Genomic DNA, 15,131 nt, shown 5'->3' on the forward strand with positions numbered 1-15,131 from the left:
TATCACTTTTATCATACGACTGCACGAGGCGTCACAATTATAAACATACAAAACCTAGCAATTACCAAAACCTAAAACACAAAAACACCATAGACCAAAAGAATAACAAAAAACACCAACTTAACATGAAGCATTATTACAAACAAAAAACTCACGCACGCAACAACGCACGCACACCTGCAAACTAAACATCGTTTTCTTTTTTTAACTTTATTTTGTTTTTGTTGTGTAGTGTATATCGCAGGGAGAAGTATACAACTACAATTCATTCATATCTTATCATGGTGATGCTGGAATGAGATCAAATATTTGACAGCTCAATGATATAACAAAAACGATAACATGTTGGCACGTATAATAACAATTATGTCTTCTTAACCTAGTCAGTCATCATTCATACTCTAAGTGTGAACATTTGTGTTTATTCTAGCTATATACACGTAAACTATATATATTCTAGTTTTCATACACAATAACTATCCACGTATTTGTCCTTTTTAAAGCTATTATTCACGAACACGACTAATGTCCCGGTGTTTGGTGTAGCTATTATAGATGTAAAGCTCTATTGTCTCTGTGTTTATTGAAGCTTTTATACACACAAACACCTCACGTTTCTCTGTATATTGTAGTTGTATAACACGTACAGGCCTTAACTTTAAGTGCTTATTATAGCTATTGAGCACGTTCACAACTTAGATCTGTGTTTTAGCTGTTACACACGTTAACAACTCACGTCTCTGTGGTTCTGTAGCTATGATACACGTATACGTCTAACTTTTCTGTGTTAAATGAAGCTATAACTGACAAAAACATCTCATATTTCTGTGTATATTGTAGTTGTATCATAGGCACATACCTTACCTATAAGTGTTTAACATAGCTATATAACACGTACACGCCTCAGTATTTATTGTAGCTATTGAAAACGTTTACGCCTTAGGTCTGTATTTACGATAGCTATTATGCACGTTAACAATGACGTCCGAGTATAAATTGTAGCTATTAAACACGTTCACGTCTCACGACTGTGTGTTTTTTTATTTCTGATAAAGACTTCTGACACGTTTTACAACCTTACATTTAACTGATGTTTGCCATATATGTCCCGAGCCGATAGACGTGGGTTGTATTGCAAACAAAAGTTATATACGGCCAATAATCCTGATGACGCGTTTATAATACAGCAATCGTCTTTATATTAAAAAACAAAAACAAATTACATCATAATTTGGAAACAGTCGTGTATACTATTAGTTATACATATGTTTGACAGGCTATATGGCCCAATATAAACGGTTGTTTGGAAATATAACCAATCGGCCACGCAACCACACAAAGGTGTTGGCTTGTGTTTGGACTTCATACCATTTCTAACAGCTGTAGGTTCACATCTCGCCAAATAACTCGGATTTTTTTCTTGTGAAGAAGCTATCCAGCAAGCTAATCACATAATCTAACGTTTTATTGTTTACCCGAATAATTATATAATGCTAATGGTAAAACAAGATAAACAATAAAATTGTGTTAGATAAATGTTGACTAATGTAACAAAACACCATTATTACAACACCCATATAAGATCTTAAATGAGTTATCGTTTCATAATATTCTATTATATCAAGATAGGTTTTAAAAGGCAATTGTCATTTACGACAACATATTTAAAACTATAGTGTCACGCGTTTTCTTTACATTAGTAAAAGCCTTGACATATATACACTTATAATATTATGGAAATTTATATCAAACGGTTGTAATGTTAAGAAATACGTTGTATTGTTGTATTAATAACAAGCAACATTTTTAGAAAAATATACACAAATAAGAATAATTAATTAATAGCTAATGTCACTATATCTCAAATACGAATAAATAACACCCTCATATATTATCATGTACGTAAGTATCATACATGTTTTCAGACAAATAGAACAGTAACTCTTTAAACATTGACAGGGCAAAGGTCGTAAAACAAGATTGCAATAGGAATATCATTTAAGAAGATTAAATGCTAATTAAAAGTTGATTAACGATCATATTATTCGATATAAAGTACTCTGGTTGAGGGGGTGCAAACACATTTAGTATAATTATTATTGATATAGCATCGCAAGCATTTCTAGTGAAAGAAAGAAAAAAAACCGTTATAAGAAAGCGATATTCTAAACAAACATTACAATCATAAACTAAACAGATAATCAATGCCTTGTCATGACAAAGATCAATCAGTAATTTGTACTGCTGGCCTCCGCTCCCAGGCGAGCCAGTATGAAATATGATCAAGTGAAACGAGAGAAAAAAATCACGTAGCATTTGTCTCGCTCGTTACGTACGTCAGATATTACCTCTTATTACCAAAGTCATGAATGTTACATTAGTTTCCACGCGATACAGACATCCGTGGAGATATAAATGCGAAATTAGCGTCGTTAAAATCTATTTCATATAAGGTTATAAGTATAACAGGAGATAGTTGAATGAAGAATGATTGCCTTACAATCAACTACGATTTAGACAAATAATGAGCGCTGAGAAAATACCGCAATTAATTTAGATTTATTTTTTTACCAAGTGATAATAAGGTCTTTCAACACATTTATAGCTTGGAATTCATCGGGAATTATTTACTCATTTTTCACATATATGACACAACTCATTTATATTCATTACAGACTATTGAAAATTATACTTCGAATAAAGCTTTGACTACTAATAATTTACTATTTGTCTAATTTTAGAGCAAAAAAGTCATCTGATATTTAACAGCACAGTACGAAGCATACTATATTTAGGTTAACGTAATTGATAGGTCGCGTTGACTAGTTTATTTAATGATATTTTTGTTTTCATTTTGGTTGCTTTTATGTAATGGTGTTAAACGTGCTTATGCTTTTGCTTACACTGATATATTAACAGCGCTTCTGTCAATATCACGTACTAGTAAAATAAAAAAAGTGTTTTTTTCTCTAAATAATCATGGACACTCTAATAACAGTTTTTATTGCTTTGAATTGGGAGCGACTGATAAGAAAGAAAAGATAACAGTATTGGATACAGTGACAATAATGTTTACAATGTTTTTATCAATTTCACATAAAAAGGAAAAAACAACGCCAACTGTTAAGCTGTTCAAACATATCGTTTTAAAAGCAAACACAACTGAAAATAGAACAAAAGAATGACATGTTCAATGACATTGCCCTCACTTTAAGTATGGTCATGATATAACTAACCCTGTCGACAATTATATAAATCCTACGAGGACGTGATTACGTTTGGAGAACAATTCCCGGTATTCATATTTTATGAAAGAAGGGTGACTCGTAAATTGTTATCTGAATAAAAAAAGTCTATATTTTGTATAGGCATGACTATGACTCTTAGAATAGTAACAGCGGCCTAGTAATTAAAGTATTTGTCAAAACAATGAGACAAAATCTTCTTGGGATCACGACCATGTTTCCTGACATGATGACACCAGGACTGGTTGTGATGGTTGTATACTCGGGAGTGCCTTAAATATGCTTCAAAATCTGTTTTCAAAATTGAACTTAAAGAAATATTCTTACATAACAACTGCGCACAACAAAGGGGTATAGTTACGGAAAAGACATTTCACAACTGAAAACTAAATCGCTCGAGCAATTGCGCCAATTTCAGCGGGAATAAAATGATCCGCTGGTCCCGGGAAATTTTCAATCATCAACGATGTTGGCAAAAAAAAAAACCCCAAAAAAAAATAAACAATTAATTTTTGTTTTTGGAAAAAAAAAAAATTTTTTTTTTTTTCTGAGAAGAAATTTACAATCAACATCGCTAATGTACCTTACTTCATGCATTAATCCCTGTAGAACCCCCCCCCCCCCCACACACACACACGACTTATTAAATTTCTCGTCCTGCGAACTTGAGCTTTTAATGCATATTCGTGCTAAAAGTGCATTATACCTGTATTGTTTAATGCAAAGTCAACCTTATAGAGTAAAGTTACTATAATGTCCCATTGTCATCGTTTCAATCTATAAAAGGTATGCATTATGTGAATATCGGTGAATTTGGATAAGAATTCAATGACAAAAAATAAATAAATGAATAAAATGACAAATCATAATATTTCTATATGTCATATATGCATGTATATAATATGTAGATGTTTAGTCTTAAGTTTGATATTTTGGGTAAATCTTACATTTTACAACAATTTAACAAGAAAATGCTAAATCCTTCTTTATTTTGATACTTACAAAACATTTGATAATGAAACGATTTGGAATATGTTTAAAGGACACTATGAATAGTGTTGTCGGCAAGTTCGACGAAATAAACGAGGCCAATGATACGAAAAAATAGAATAAATGAGCCGCGTCACGACAAAACCAACATAGTGTGTTTGCGACCAGCATGGATCCAGACCAGCCTGCGCATCCGCGCAGTCTGATCAAGATCCATGCTGTTCGCTTACCAACTCTATTACAAGTAGAGAAATTTGATAGGGGGAACACATGGATCTTGAAAAGGGACGGGCGGGGTTTTTGGTTTTTTGTCTGACGGGGCTCAAATCATTTCGCTCAATCATGCCTATAAAAGTATTTTATTAAAGGAAAGTCGAAAGCTGGGGTTTTTCAAGGCCCTTTAAAAATGCCCAACTTTTTTTGTTTAAAATCCCTTTTGTAAAAAATTTTTTTTCTAACTGTGTGCATTTAAAACAGTAAAACACAAAATTTTTTTGGAATTATTTAAAAGGGGCTATGAGGGCCCATAAGATCCCCGGGTGGCGAAAAAAACCCCTTTGGGTGGAAAAATTTGGGCCCACGGGTCCAAAGAAAAATGAAAAAGCCTGGGGAACTCAGAAATAAAAAACAAGTTATCACAACCAGAAGCATTCGTGTGGTTTTTGCCTGCCTATTTTCCCGCCGGAAATTGTTCGACGTTGCGGATAATCTTCGTCTGCGTTTCCTTCCCTTCAAGTTCATACTTATTAACAGGCTACCACTGAATATAATCATCAGAACACATGGAATGAGTTTAGCAACAACGGCATATGTTATCACATTAGCTAACACTATTGGTTTAGTCTCGTTTGTTGCAAGTTTTAGATCCTTTATCATATAAATGGTACTATTGTCGGATGTTTTAATTGAGTCTAGCTCATTAGTCAAATAGTTTGGAATGAGTATGAGACTTGATGCAATATACACTAACGCTATAACTTTTTGAATGTTTCTGTACAACCTCCTTTTCGCTACAGTCCCTTTTGTTGTTGATCTGATTTGCATAAATCGGAATACTGCTAATGACACACCAAGCCATATTGAAATGGTGTGAGTTGTGGCGGCAAAGTTTATTAAAAACAAAAAGTACACAGCCCATGGGTAGGAATATTTTTCAGCCGACATATCATGAGGTGGGAAGGCACAGTAAAAATGTATCACAAATGGAACGTATGGTATCATAGTAAGAATATCTGAAACTGCCAACCATGATAATAGAGCGTTAGTTGGATTCCTCATAATCTTTTTCGCGCCAAAACGGTTATATTAATGATATTGGTAGTTATCCAAACACACAACGATTAGACTCGAGTAACCATGAACTGACGTAAACCAACCCCCTATTTCCATTAAAGGTGTCATTTCCGGTTCCTTTGGGTACGTGTTGGTTTGATTGACCTCCATGCCGATCTCGTTTTCAAACATTGGTACAAGTTGTTATATATCTATGAACATCACTCAGGGCTGTAAATATAAATATACCACAAGATTAGGCACAATTAATAATTGGTAAATATGTTTTCGCAGTAAAGACAAAGATTTTTACGTTTTTCTGTAATCAAAGGTTGAATCTGGGAATATAATACTATATCTTCATTGCATTTTTTTCTTCTTTATTTAAGAAAACATCTACCTAACGTTACTGATTAGATCACGACTGTGAAAGACAAGCTGTCAATCTTATATAACATAATCTTACAGTTATGATAAACTCACAGCGCAAGTAGGTGTGCTTTCTTCCGAAAAAATTCATAAAATAGTTGATATATCATATCATATCTATTTTGACATAATTTTTCTTCTCTTATCAAGATTATTCTGGAATAAGATCAAAATCTCGACAACAGATGAGGTTCTGTGTAATCAGTAACATTCTAGGCACGTCTACCGTCAAGAAAAATATGTGACATAATTTGGAGTGATGAATTTCATTTATATTTTCGTAAAGCAATCAGTTAAAGCAAATTATTTCGTATACAATCTTATTTTAAATATGAAAAGTTTTCTAGCTTGAAATGTATGTCTCCGTTTTTTGTTTTTTTTTTTTTTTTTGTTGTTGTTTTTTTTTGCATTCAACGAAACAATTTTCTTACGTGACTTGAACAAAAAACAACAACAAAAAAAAAACAAAAAAAAAAACAAAAAACGCACATTCACAAGTAATTTGTGTTATATAAATGTGTTTATAAATATAAAGCAGATACAAATAATGCTAAAATATTAATATTAACAATAGGTAAATAACTTAAAGTTTTATTAAAACTAAATAAAGTACAACGATCTGAAGGGATTTAGAAATTCATCCATGTACTGTTAGACCTGTAAGTTCTTATGTAGTATTCAAACGAAGCCAATTATGAACATTTAGTAAAACTAGAAATAAAAAATACACCAAGAGTTCAAATTGACTTAATAGTAACCTACACATTTTCTAAGGAATATGAAACACAAACGTTTATTTTTATTTTGATTTTGCATTTGATAACAATAACTGTGACACATTCTTATAAAAAAAAGTCCCTATGTATTAAAATACTTTTTAAAAATAACATTTTTTTTTGTCTTTTTGTTACTAAACCTTTTCATGATGGGGATTTTTAAAAAAAGGGCAAAAAAAACGAAAATGATTATCAAAAATTTAGTTTAATCGCAAAATTTTGTTATCCCTTTATATTAAAAGGGGAAAAAAGTTTTTATTCTTTTAAAAAAGTTTTAATTGTTTTTTAAATGGGAAAGAATTTTTATTTTTTAAAAAAAACAGGGGATTAGGATGGAAAAAAAAAGCAAATAAAAATAATTTTTTAAATATTTTTTTAGTATTAGTATTTAATTTCTCTTTACTTTTATTATTTGAGTATTGTTAAGTTTATCAAACAATCATGAAAGCACGCGATTATTTTTTACTCTTATATCATCAGATATATGTTTTCAAGATTAAGTATAAACAAAAAACACAATTTTCCAAATATTAGAGAAGAATAAAAAAGGAAACAAATTTAATCACTTATATTTCACTTTGACTTCTAGAAAGAAATCAACAATTATTATATGTTTATATTTGACAAAACATTATAAAAAGAGTAGCTGATACTAAAACCCGTTCTTCCCGTGATGTTTTATTCCGTATTTAAAAACATAAAGATATTCCTCCAATTTAACGTACTTAATTGCTAGAGAGCAAACTCTTACACACGTCTTTATTGAAACAACATCCCGTGTAATATCCTGAATGAAACCCACTAAAGGAAAGCAATAACCGGAACAAACATTGCAATTTAAAGCTGAGCGGATAATCAATGACTTGTTATTTACAAAGATCAATCAGTAATCCAGCACTCTTCCTCTAAATCCCTCGGGGAAACCTTTTGAAATTTTCCCCTTTTTTAAATCGTAAAAATTCGCTTGGTGTCAAATTTCCCACATTTAAAAACCAATTCCATGGGGAACGCCCCTGTGGGGAAAAAAATAATTTTAAAAACCCGTTCTAACCCTTTATTGAAGCAGAATATTTAGATAAAGCTGGGAGATGATCTTAATTGTATTTTAGATCAAAATAATATACAAACAACTAAAGTACATGTAGATCAGAATTTAAGAAGCTGTAAAAAGTTTATTTAAACGGTTCAATGTTATGTTCTATTTTGATGTTTGTAATATTTGACGCTTTTGGTTGAACATAAAAAAAAACTCTGACGTTTTAAAAATATGTTAACAAATAAGTTATAAAAAAGTATATATAAAGATATCGAAAACAAACTTTTGACGCTATGGTTTAAAAATTTCGAATACAGTAATGCTAATTGAGTATTGCTGTACTAAGTTCCTAGTAAGAGCATCTGTGAATATCTATACCATTATAGTTATTAATCAGATATTTATAAATATCGTGCCATAAAAATGTCAGAAGCAGCCTTATTGCAGTAGTTTTATCAAGTACACGCGTCTGTAGATTTATGTGATTATATTTATCTTTTTGAATGGCCTTGTTCTTCACATTACTAAATTATTTCACGAACTCAACCTTCTTATTTTAGACTAATTGATCATTTAATTAATATCCATGAACCTATTCGATATTCAAGGAACATGATACTTTGCTTAAAGTTTATTATGTACTATTTAATAAAATATTGAGAAATGTTGATGAAATAAAATGCGTATTTTCATTTTGCGGATTTTCACTGTAAATCAAATTATTTTTCACTGCAGTGAAACCAATTTTCAGTATTTTCACTGGTGTCTTGCCGAACTACTTTCTTCTAAATTAAGACAATATACAAAATTTAAGGGGAAATCTTTCAAATTGTAATATCAAAATGAAAACTGTATGTAATGAACAGAAAATTCAAGTTCTTTTGGTATAAAAAATGTCATATTTAACTCGTGACTACCGCCACTCATGAAATATTTATTTCCACACCACTCGATGAAAATAAATCCTGTATTAATAGTAAATATCTGAATATCCTCTATGTATTTTAATTACTCTTATCTCCCAATTGTCATATTTATACCAATTAAAAAGGAAAGATCTGATGTGACCTAAAAATGTCAATTTGACCGCATACAATTATTTGCTTGATCCACTACATTATGGGTTAATCAGGAAGGTGTAATTCCCCGTGATTTATTCATTCTGCAATGTGTCTAGTCACAAAGCTGTTTTATACCCTGTTCAAAATATTGTCATAGAATTGTATTCAGACTCAGCAGATTAGCGTTATTGAATGTTATGTAACACAGCCCAGGCGTTGACTGAGCATGTTCATAAACGTCACCTGTCGCCTACCATGCAAGTTTTTATTTACGCTTGACAACCCATGTTATAAATCAATATTCTTCATTTTCATTTCTTTGTAATTCATACAGTCTACTCTCGTTATCTCGAAGTCTTCGGGACCGTCAAAAAAATATCGAGATAACGAAATGTCGAGATAAACGTATGAGGGTTTGAACCTTTCAAAAACTAATTTTTAAAGAAGACATGCGCATACATTATAAGTCAAATAAGTACGATGTTTCATTATCTAGTGTCAATCCTTATAATAAAAATTAACAGTTCGTAATGTTTACCAGCGGAAATACAGCATTTAGGTGCTATGTGATTGACACATAGTGAGGTTTACTCATTTATACATGGCTAAAACATAAACGTTGTTTTCTAACTTATTAATAATTTATTTAGTATTTTAACATTGCATAATAACACATATAAATTACATGAAAACATTTCATAGCAATCATTTTGTGAGAGTAAGAGCACATTTATAAAAGCACACAATTTATGAATAGTTAGCACGTTTATTTAATTTACCGATTATTCGATAAAATTCACTCATTTTCGACATAAGTCAATCAACACGCTAATTAACAATTATTTCAAAACACCTTGACTTGTTACAAACATATCATCATTAATTATTACGACACGCGCTTTAAGCGATAACTGTCCGCTTGGTGTTTTTCACACCTCTTGCGGGAGGGGGTAGACGAATAATTATTTGTCGAGATAAACAAAGGATTATATTGTGAAAATAACTGTTGGGGCTGAAATATCAAATCGAGATACTGAAAAAATCGAAATAAAAATATCGAGATAAAGAAATATTTTCAATATAGATAAAGAAGGGGAAAAAACGGGACTTTCAGAATTTAATCGAAATAACGAAATATCGAGAAAAGCGATGTCGAGATAACGATAGTTGACTGTATTTATTACAATTGATTTCAAAACTGACATGATTCTATTTTTTTCCGAAGTCGGTCATCAATGTTTTATTCAGTAACGGTTACCATTTATTGAATAATAGTTTAATACATAAAAACACTTTAAACAATGTTGAGATTAGTTAGCATGATACATCTATATAAGATAAATGTTCATATCAAATAGCCTAGCATGTACGAAATTTTTTTGACCGTTTTTAAATGTAAACAGGGTTTATTTTAAAGTAAAAAATTTTTATTTTTAAAAATGCTTAAAAGGGATTTTTTAGGCATGTTTGAAAGTTAAAAAAATGAAAAAAATAAAACACCGTTATGTGTTTGGGAAAATCAAAATTTGCAAAAATGTTAACAGGGGTAGTTGGGTTTAAAATTTTTCCTATCACCCAAAATTTAAAACCAATTGGCCCAAAAGTGGAAAAGAAGCAAAAGAAAGTTCATCTATATGGCAAATGTGTTTTTAAAAACTGTTACAAAACTGTTACATGATATCAAAATTAAAAAGTTTTCGAGAAATAAAAATGATAGAATACAGTAAAACAAAATTGCAGGGGATTTACGGGCCCTTAAATATAATTAAATGAACATAAATATTTATGTCATAGCTTCAATTATTAATTTAAAATTATAAAATATTATTGCAAATAGTCATTATTGATTTAATTATATTTATTATGTTAATTAAGTTTTTAGTGCTCTAAAAATCAGAGGAGTAACAGGTTTTATGATTAATATGGTAATACAAACATGCCCAGATATTATTATGTAATCTTAGACTAAGAAAAACGATTTGATTTTCTTGTGTCAGAATGTTTACCAACCAGGTAGATACAATGTCTTTTTAGTATTTTAACTCTTAGATATTAAGTGTAAAACTTTTCTCGTTTTGTTTACATACGAGGCAAATAGTTTCTATCTAATTTTCAAAAGAGTATATGAACAAATGTAATTTAATTTTATCAATTATAATTTAATCTAAATTTTTGAATCTGCATTAAACTAAATTCAATCTGCTTTAAGCATTACATTCTATAATATTCTAAGATGAACGTGTTCTTTGCATTATATCAAATTGAATATAATATTTAATGAAAATCGTCAAAAGTTAGGTTTTTTATCTGTCAAATTTTATTCATTAAAAACATAATTTTCTTACCTTATAATACGTTATTATAAACAAAATACGTCCTGTGACAATGTTTTGTCAATGACCAATTCCATATATCACAAGAAATTCCAAAAATATATCAAATTTTGATTCCACTATTTTCATAATTCATATTCCACTATGTTTTAACCAACGAACGTTACGAACGAAATTTCCCTAATGAACGATTTATTCAATCTATGGTGTAAACTGCTCTTTTCTAAAAAGCAATATCGCTTCACGATGCAGAGTTTGCTATCGGATTTCACATTCTACGTGTTAAATACTCTATTGTTAAAGGAATCGATGATATAAGATAAACACTTTCTACCCGGGTAATGACATTCATTAATACCAGTGGCTCTTTAAAGATGTAATTTTGTAATTTATAGGAACGCGAAATGAAATGGTTATAAATAAATTACATTTACATAAGTGCACCCATTGTAATGTGTAAATGTGTAAATTACATTCATTACATAAGTGCGCCTATTGTAATATGTAAATGACAAACGATTTTAGGCATTTAATTCTTTTTAATCATTTTCTTTTTGTTCTCACCAAATTGATAATTCAACAATTAACACAAAAACAAAACAAAACTACAACGCACAACCCACATCTTAAGAATTCAAAAAGAGCGAAATTCTTACATGAGTCGATATAGAGTTGACATTCCGTACACTCAGTTTCCTAACGAATAAATAAACAAATCTGTATCCTTCGGAACCATCATCAGTCACAACTAAATTACATGGCAGTTGCAGAGTCGGTTTGATTGAGTCTGTAGATGAGGTCTAATTGAAATTGTAACATCCCTCGCGTCCCCTAGCACCGACTTGAGTGGTACTCAATTATAAACACCTAATAGTATTGTAGGAATCAATGTTCCAGAAGGACCAGAAAAATATAACAACACTGAAATGAGGTACGAGGCAACTTTTTACAGCTGCCACACAGCACTGAACACCTGCTGTTGTGAAGTATAAAAATCTGGATAAAGTCTGATCCCTGGGAAGCATCAACCACAACAAAATAACATTAACATTCAATCGGTTTGCTTGCATATCATACTGTTGTTTCCGTGCATGGGGGTGTCAGAATAGTTGCGTGCTATGCCGTGGCATGCTTAGGATGACGTAATTTCGCCGTTATGAATGAAGTTGCAATTTCATACGCTGTTTTAAGAAAATAGATGCGGGTGTGATGACATCAATTTCCATGAAAAATTATAGAATATGCAAGAAAGAATATGTGAAATATGTTTGCGGTTCGGATCTGAATAGCCGTCCTTCGAAAACCCACCCCTTTGGGCGGGTCCCCTCGGGACGGTTCCGATCTGACCCGCCACATATGACAGATATTATTATGATCGAGACTGTACATGAGGGATAATGAAATAAAAGTTTATACTTGAGGTTTGAAAAGTTAAATTTGATGTTTATATATGTATTATATATATATTTGCTAATGTATACGTGTTCTTAAAAAATATTTCTTATATTTCATTCTTCACTTTTTATTTTAACACTGCACAAGGAATATTTATCATGTTTTAGTATACATGTTTAAATTTATATTGAAGTTCAATGTCTTTGCCATATAATGTATATCTGTAAATGGTCAAAGAGAATGCTCATTGTCGACTTGCCAGTTAACTTGAAATGGTATTTCTTGATATGATGAAACAATGACCTGATTAATTGCTGTAAGTCGCAAAAGTCAATCTTAAGTGTGTATAAAACCACCATTACTTATGTGCGTACATTATTTCGAGCTTATTAACGAAAAAAGAGCTTAGAGTTCGTTCAATACGGTAAAAGACTCGATTGTATATTTGTGAAAAGCTTATTGAAAGTTAAGTATGATATATATATATATATATATATATACATTTATTAACACGAACTATTGATAACTTAATCTCCTTTAAGAAAATAATCAAAAGTTTATTAATAAGATAGAAATTAATCAGTCGTTCTGAAATAGGTTTTTACGAAAGCTATGTATACCGTATAACACTGATGTAATAGAATTCACAATACAAATATGACTATCTATCATAACGCACATCTGATTGATTTTCTTGTATGTTTGTTTGAATTTCTCATATTTATTTGTTGAAACCCGCGGCTGTTGCACTGTACAAAAAGTAGAAGTTATAACTTATATTGATTTCAGAAGGTATGGTTCAAAACACATTTAACTTTTATAGTTGCAACAGAACAAACCATAAACATATTGGATAAGTAATTGAAGTCCTATCTTTTATTGATTGTCATAACACACATTATTTAAATTCAGTATAACGCTGATGTATTAAATTTTCCTTTCTCGGTACATTGTACTACCGTATCTTAGCAACCTAAGAGCTAGATTAAAAATTATAAGGTAACAAAATGTAATTTATAACACCCAAATGATTATTTTTTAAAGTCTGAAATTAATAAATAACTTTACAGTTTTGTCTTTAAAAATTAACTGATGTGCTACTTTATCAAATTGTGTATGCTATAATTGAACAAAAAGTTTGTTTAGCAAATGTTAGAAGCATACGACAACAAATTACATTTCTTTTGGCTGTTAAGTTATTAAGATATTATAATTGCAATTTTAATATGGACGTATAATGACGTTTTAAAACTTAATGTTAGATCAAAATGTTTCAGTATAATGAAATTATTTATCAAATGGCAGTTTTGTTTAATATTTCATCTTGTGAACATTTGCTTTTACAATGATATTAAAAAAGATAGATATATTTATCATTCTCATTTGAATGTAAAGTTTATAAGTAAATATAGATGATTTTTCATAGATTTTTTTACTTCCAGTGGCCGCCATTTTTATGGGTCATTTCCAATCTTTGATATACCTAAGATATGATAAAAATTCTCTCATATTTCTATCATCTTCATGAAAACGGATAAAAAGGCTTTTACATATTGGTGCTATAGTATACTATTTATTATTTGTATTTTATGTATTACGAATTTGACAATTAACTTTAATCAGCTGTTTCTGTTGGTATTTTTTTTTCAAATCTTGTCAATTAAAATATACAGAATGTTAACCACCACAAATGACTGACACTTTGGGCATGGCAGGAATCAGGAGTTTTCGTGTCGGAATAGAATCTGATAACGCTTTTCGCGTATGTCGGACTTCGTTGTTAGATTTGAAATCTGAAGAATTGTACAGATACAGAAAGTTTAAACTTTGTGCGTTCTCGTGATTAAATACTGGAATATATTTGTACATCTATGGCAGGATAAAGAAACCTGGCAATTGGTTAGGTAAAATATGTACAGCGCTATGCTTTAAAGAGACACTTTGTTTCTGCAATTAATTCACACCTTCACGAAATTAACATGCAGGAAAAAGTGTATGCCAGAAGGCGAGAAATATCAGATAAATGATACTATCAAAATATTTCTTAAAGAGAATTGAGTGATGGGGCTATCAAAAGTAGGTCAAGCGATCATTGAGATTGTCTGAATAATGTAGTTAGATAACATGAAAATGTTATTGATAAGATGTATAAAAAGAAGCATACAATAGACATATATTAAGTAGAAATACTCAGTTAACAAGAGCATCTGCTTTGTATCCGATATTTCATAAGTATTTGTGTGTTTTCCTATCGGTCAATGTTTTATTGTTAAGTGATAACTCTTACTGTATAGAAATAGCATACGGAACACTATTGTCTTGTGAACAAAATCTTGACGCTTCAATACTTGTTGTAGTAAAAAGCCCCGTCTTTGGTAAGGCGAAGTGTGATACTTGCCTTTAATTAATTTCATTTTATATATATAGTAGGGTTCAAGAGTAAACAAGTGATCAACTATTTATCATAACGTATTTTATAAAGAATAAACCTGTCCAAATACAAAACGATTCAATTTACAATTAAAAACAAGTTAACATATAAGTAAATATAAACATACCAGGATTTGTGCAGAAAGGAACTTACAAGAACTTAA

At 30.5% G+C, this 15,131-nt stretch overlaps 1 pseudogene; it reads right to left on the minus strand.

Annotated features, from left to right (window-relative positions):
* Nucleotides 1–4,739: 4,739 nt before the first annotated feature.
* LOC132720111 (G-protein coupled receptor dmsr-1-like) lies at nt 4,740–11,342 on the minus strand (annotated as a pseudogene).
* Between the last annotated feature and the right edge of the window lie 3,789 nt (nt 11,343–15,131).

The sequence above is a fragment of the Ruditapes philippinarum genome, unplaced genomic scaffold (genome assembly GCF_026571515.1).
Source record: "Ruditapes philippinarum isolate M1 unplaced genomic scaffold, ASM2657151v2 ctg4647_1_1_1_1, whole genome shotgun sequence".
NCBI classification, from domain to species: Eukaryota; Metazoa; Mollusca; class Bivalvia; order Venerida; family Veneridae; genus Ruditapes; species Ruditapes philippinarum.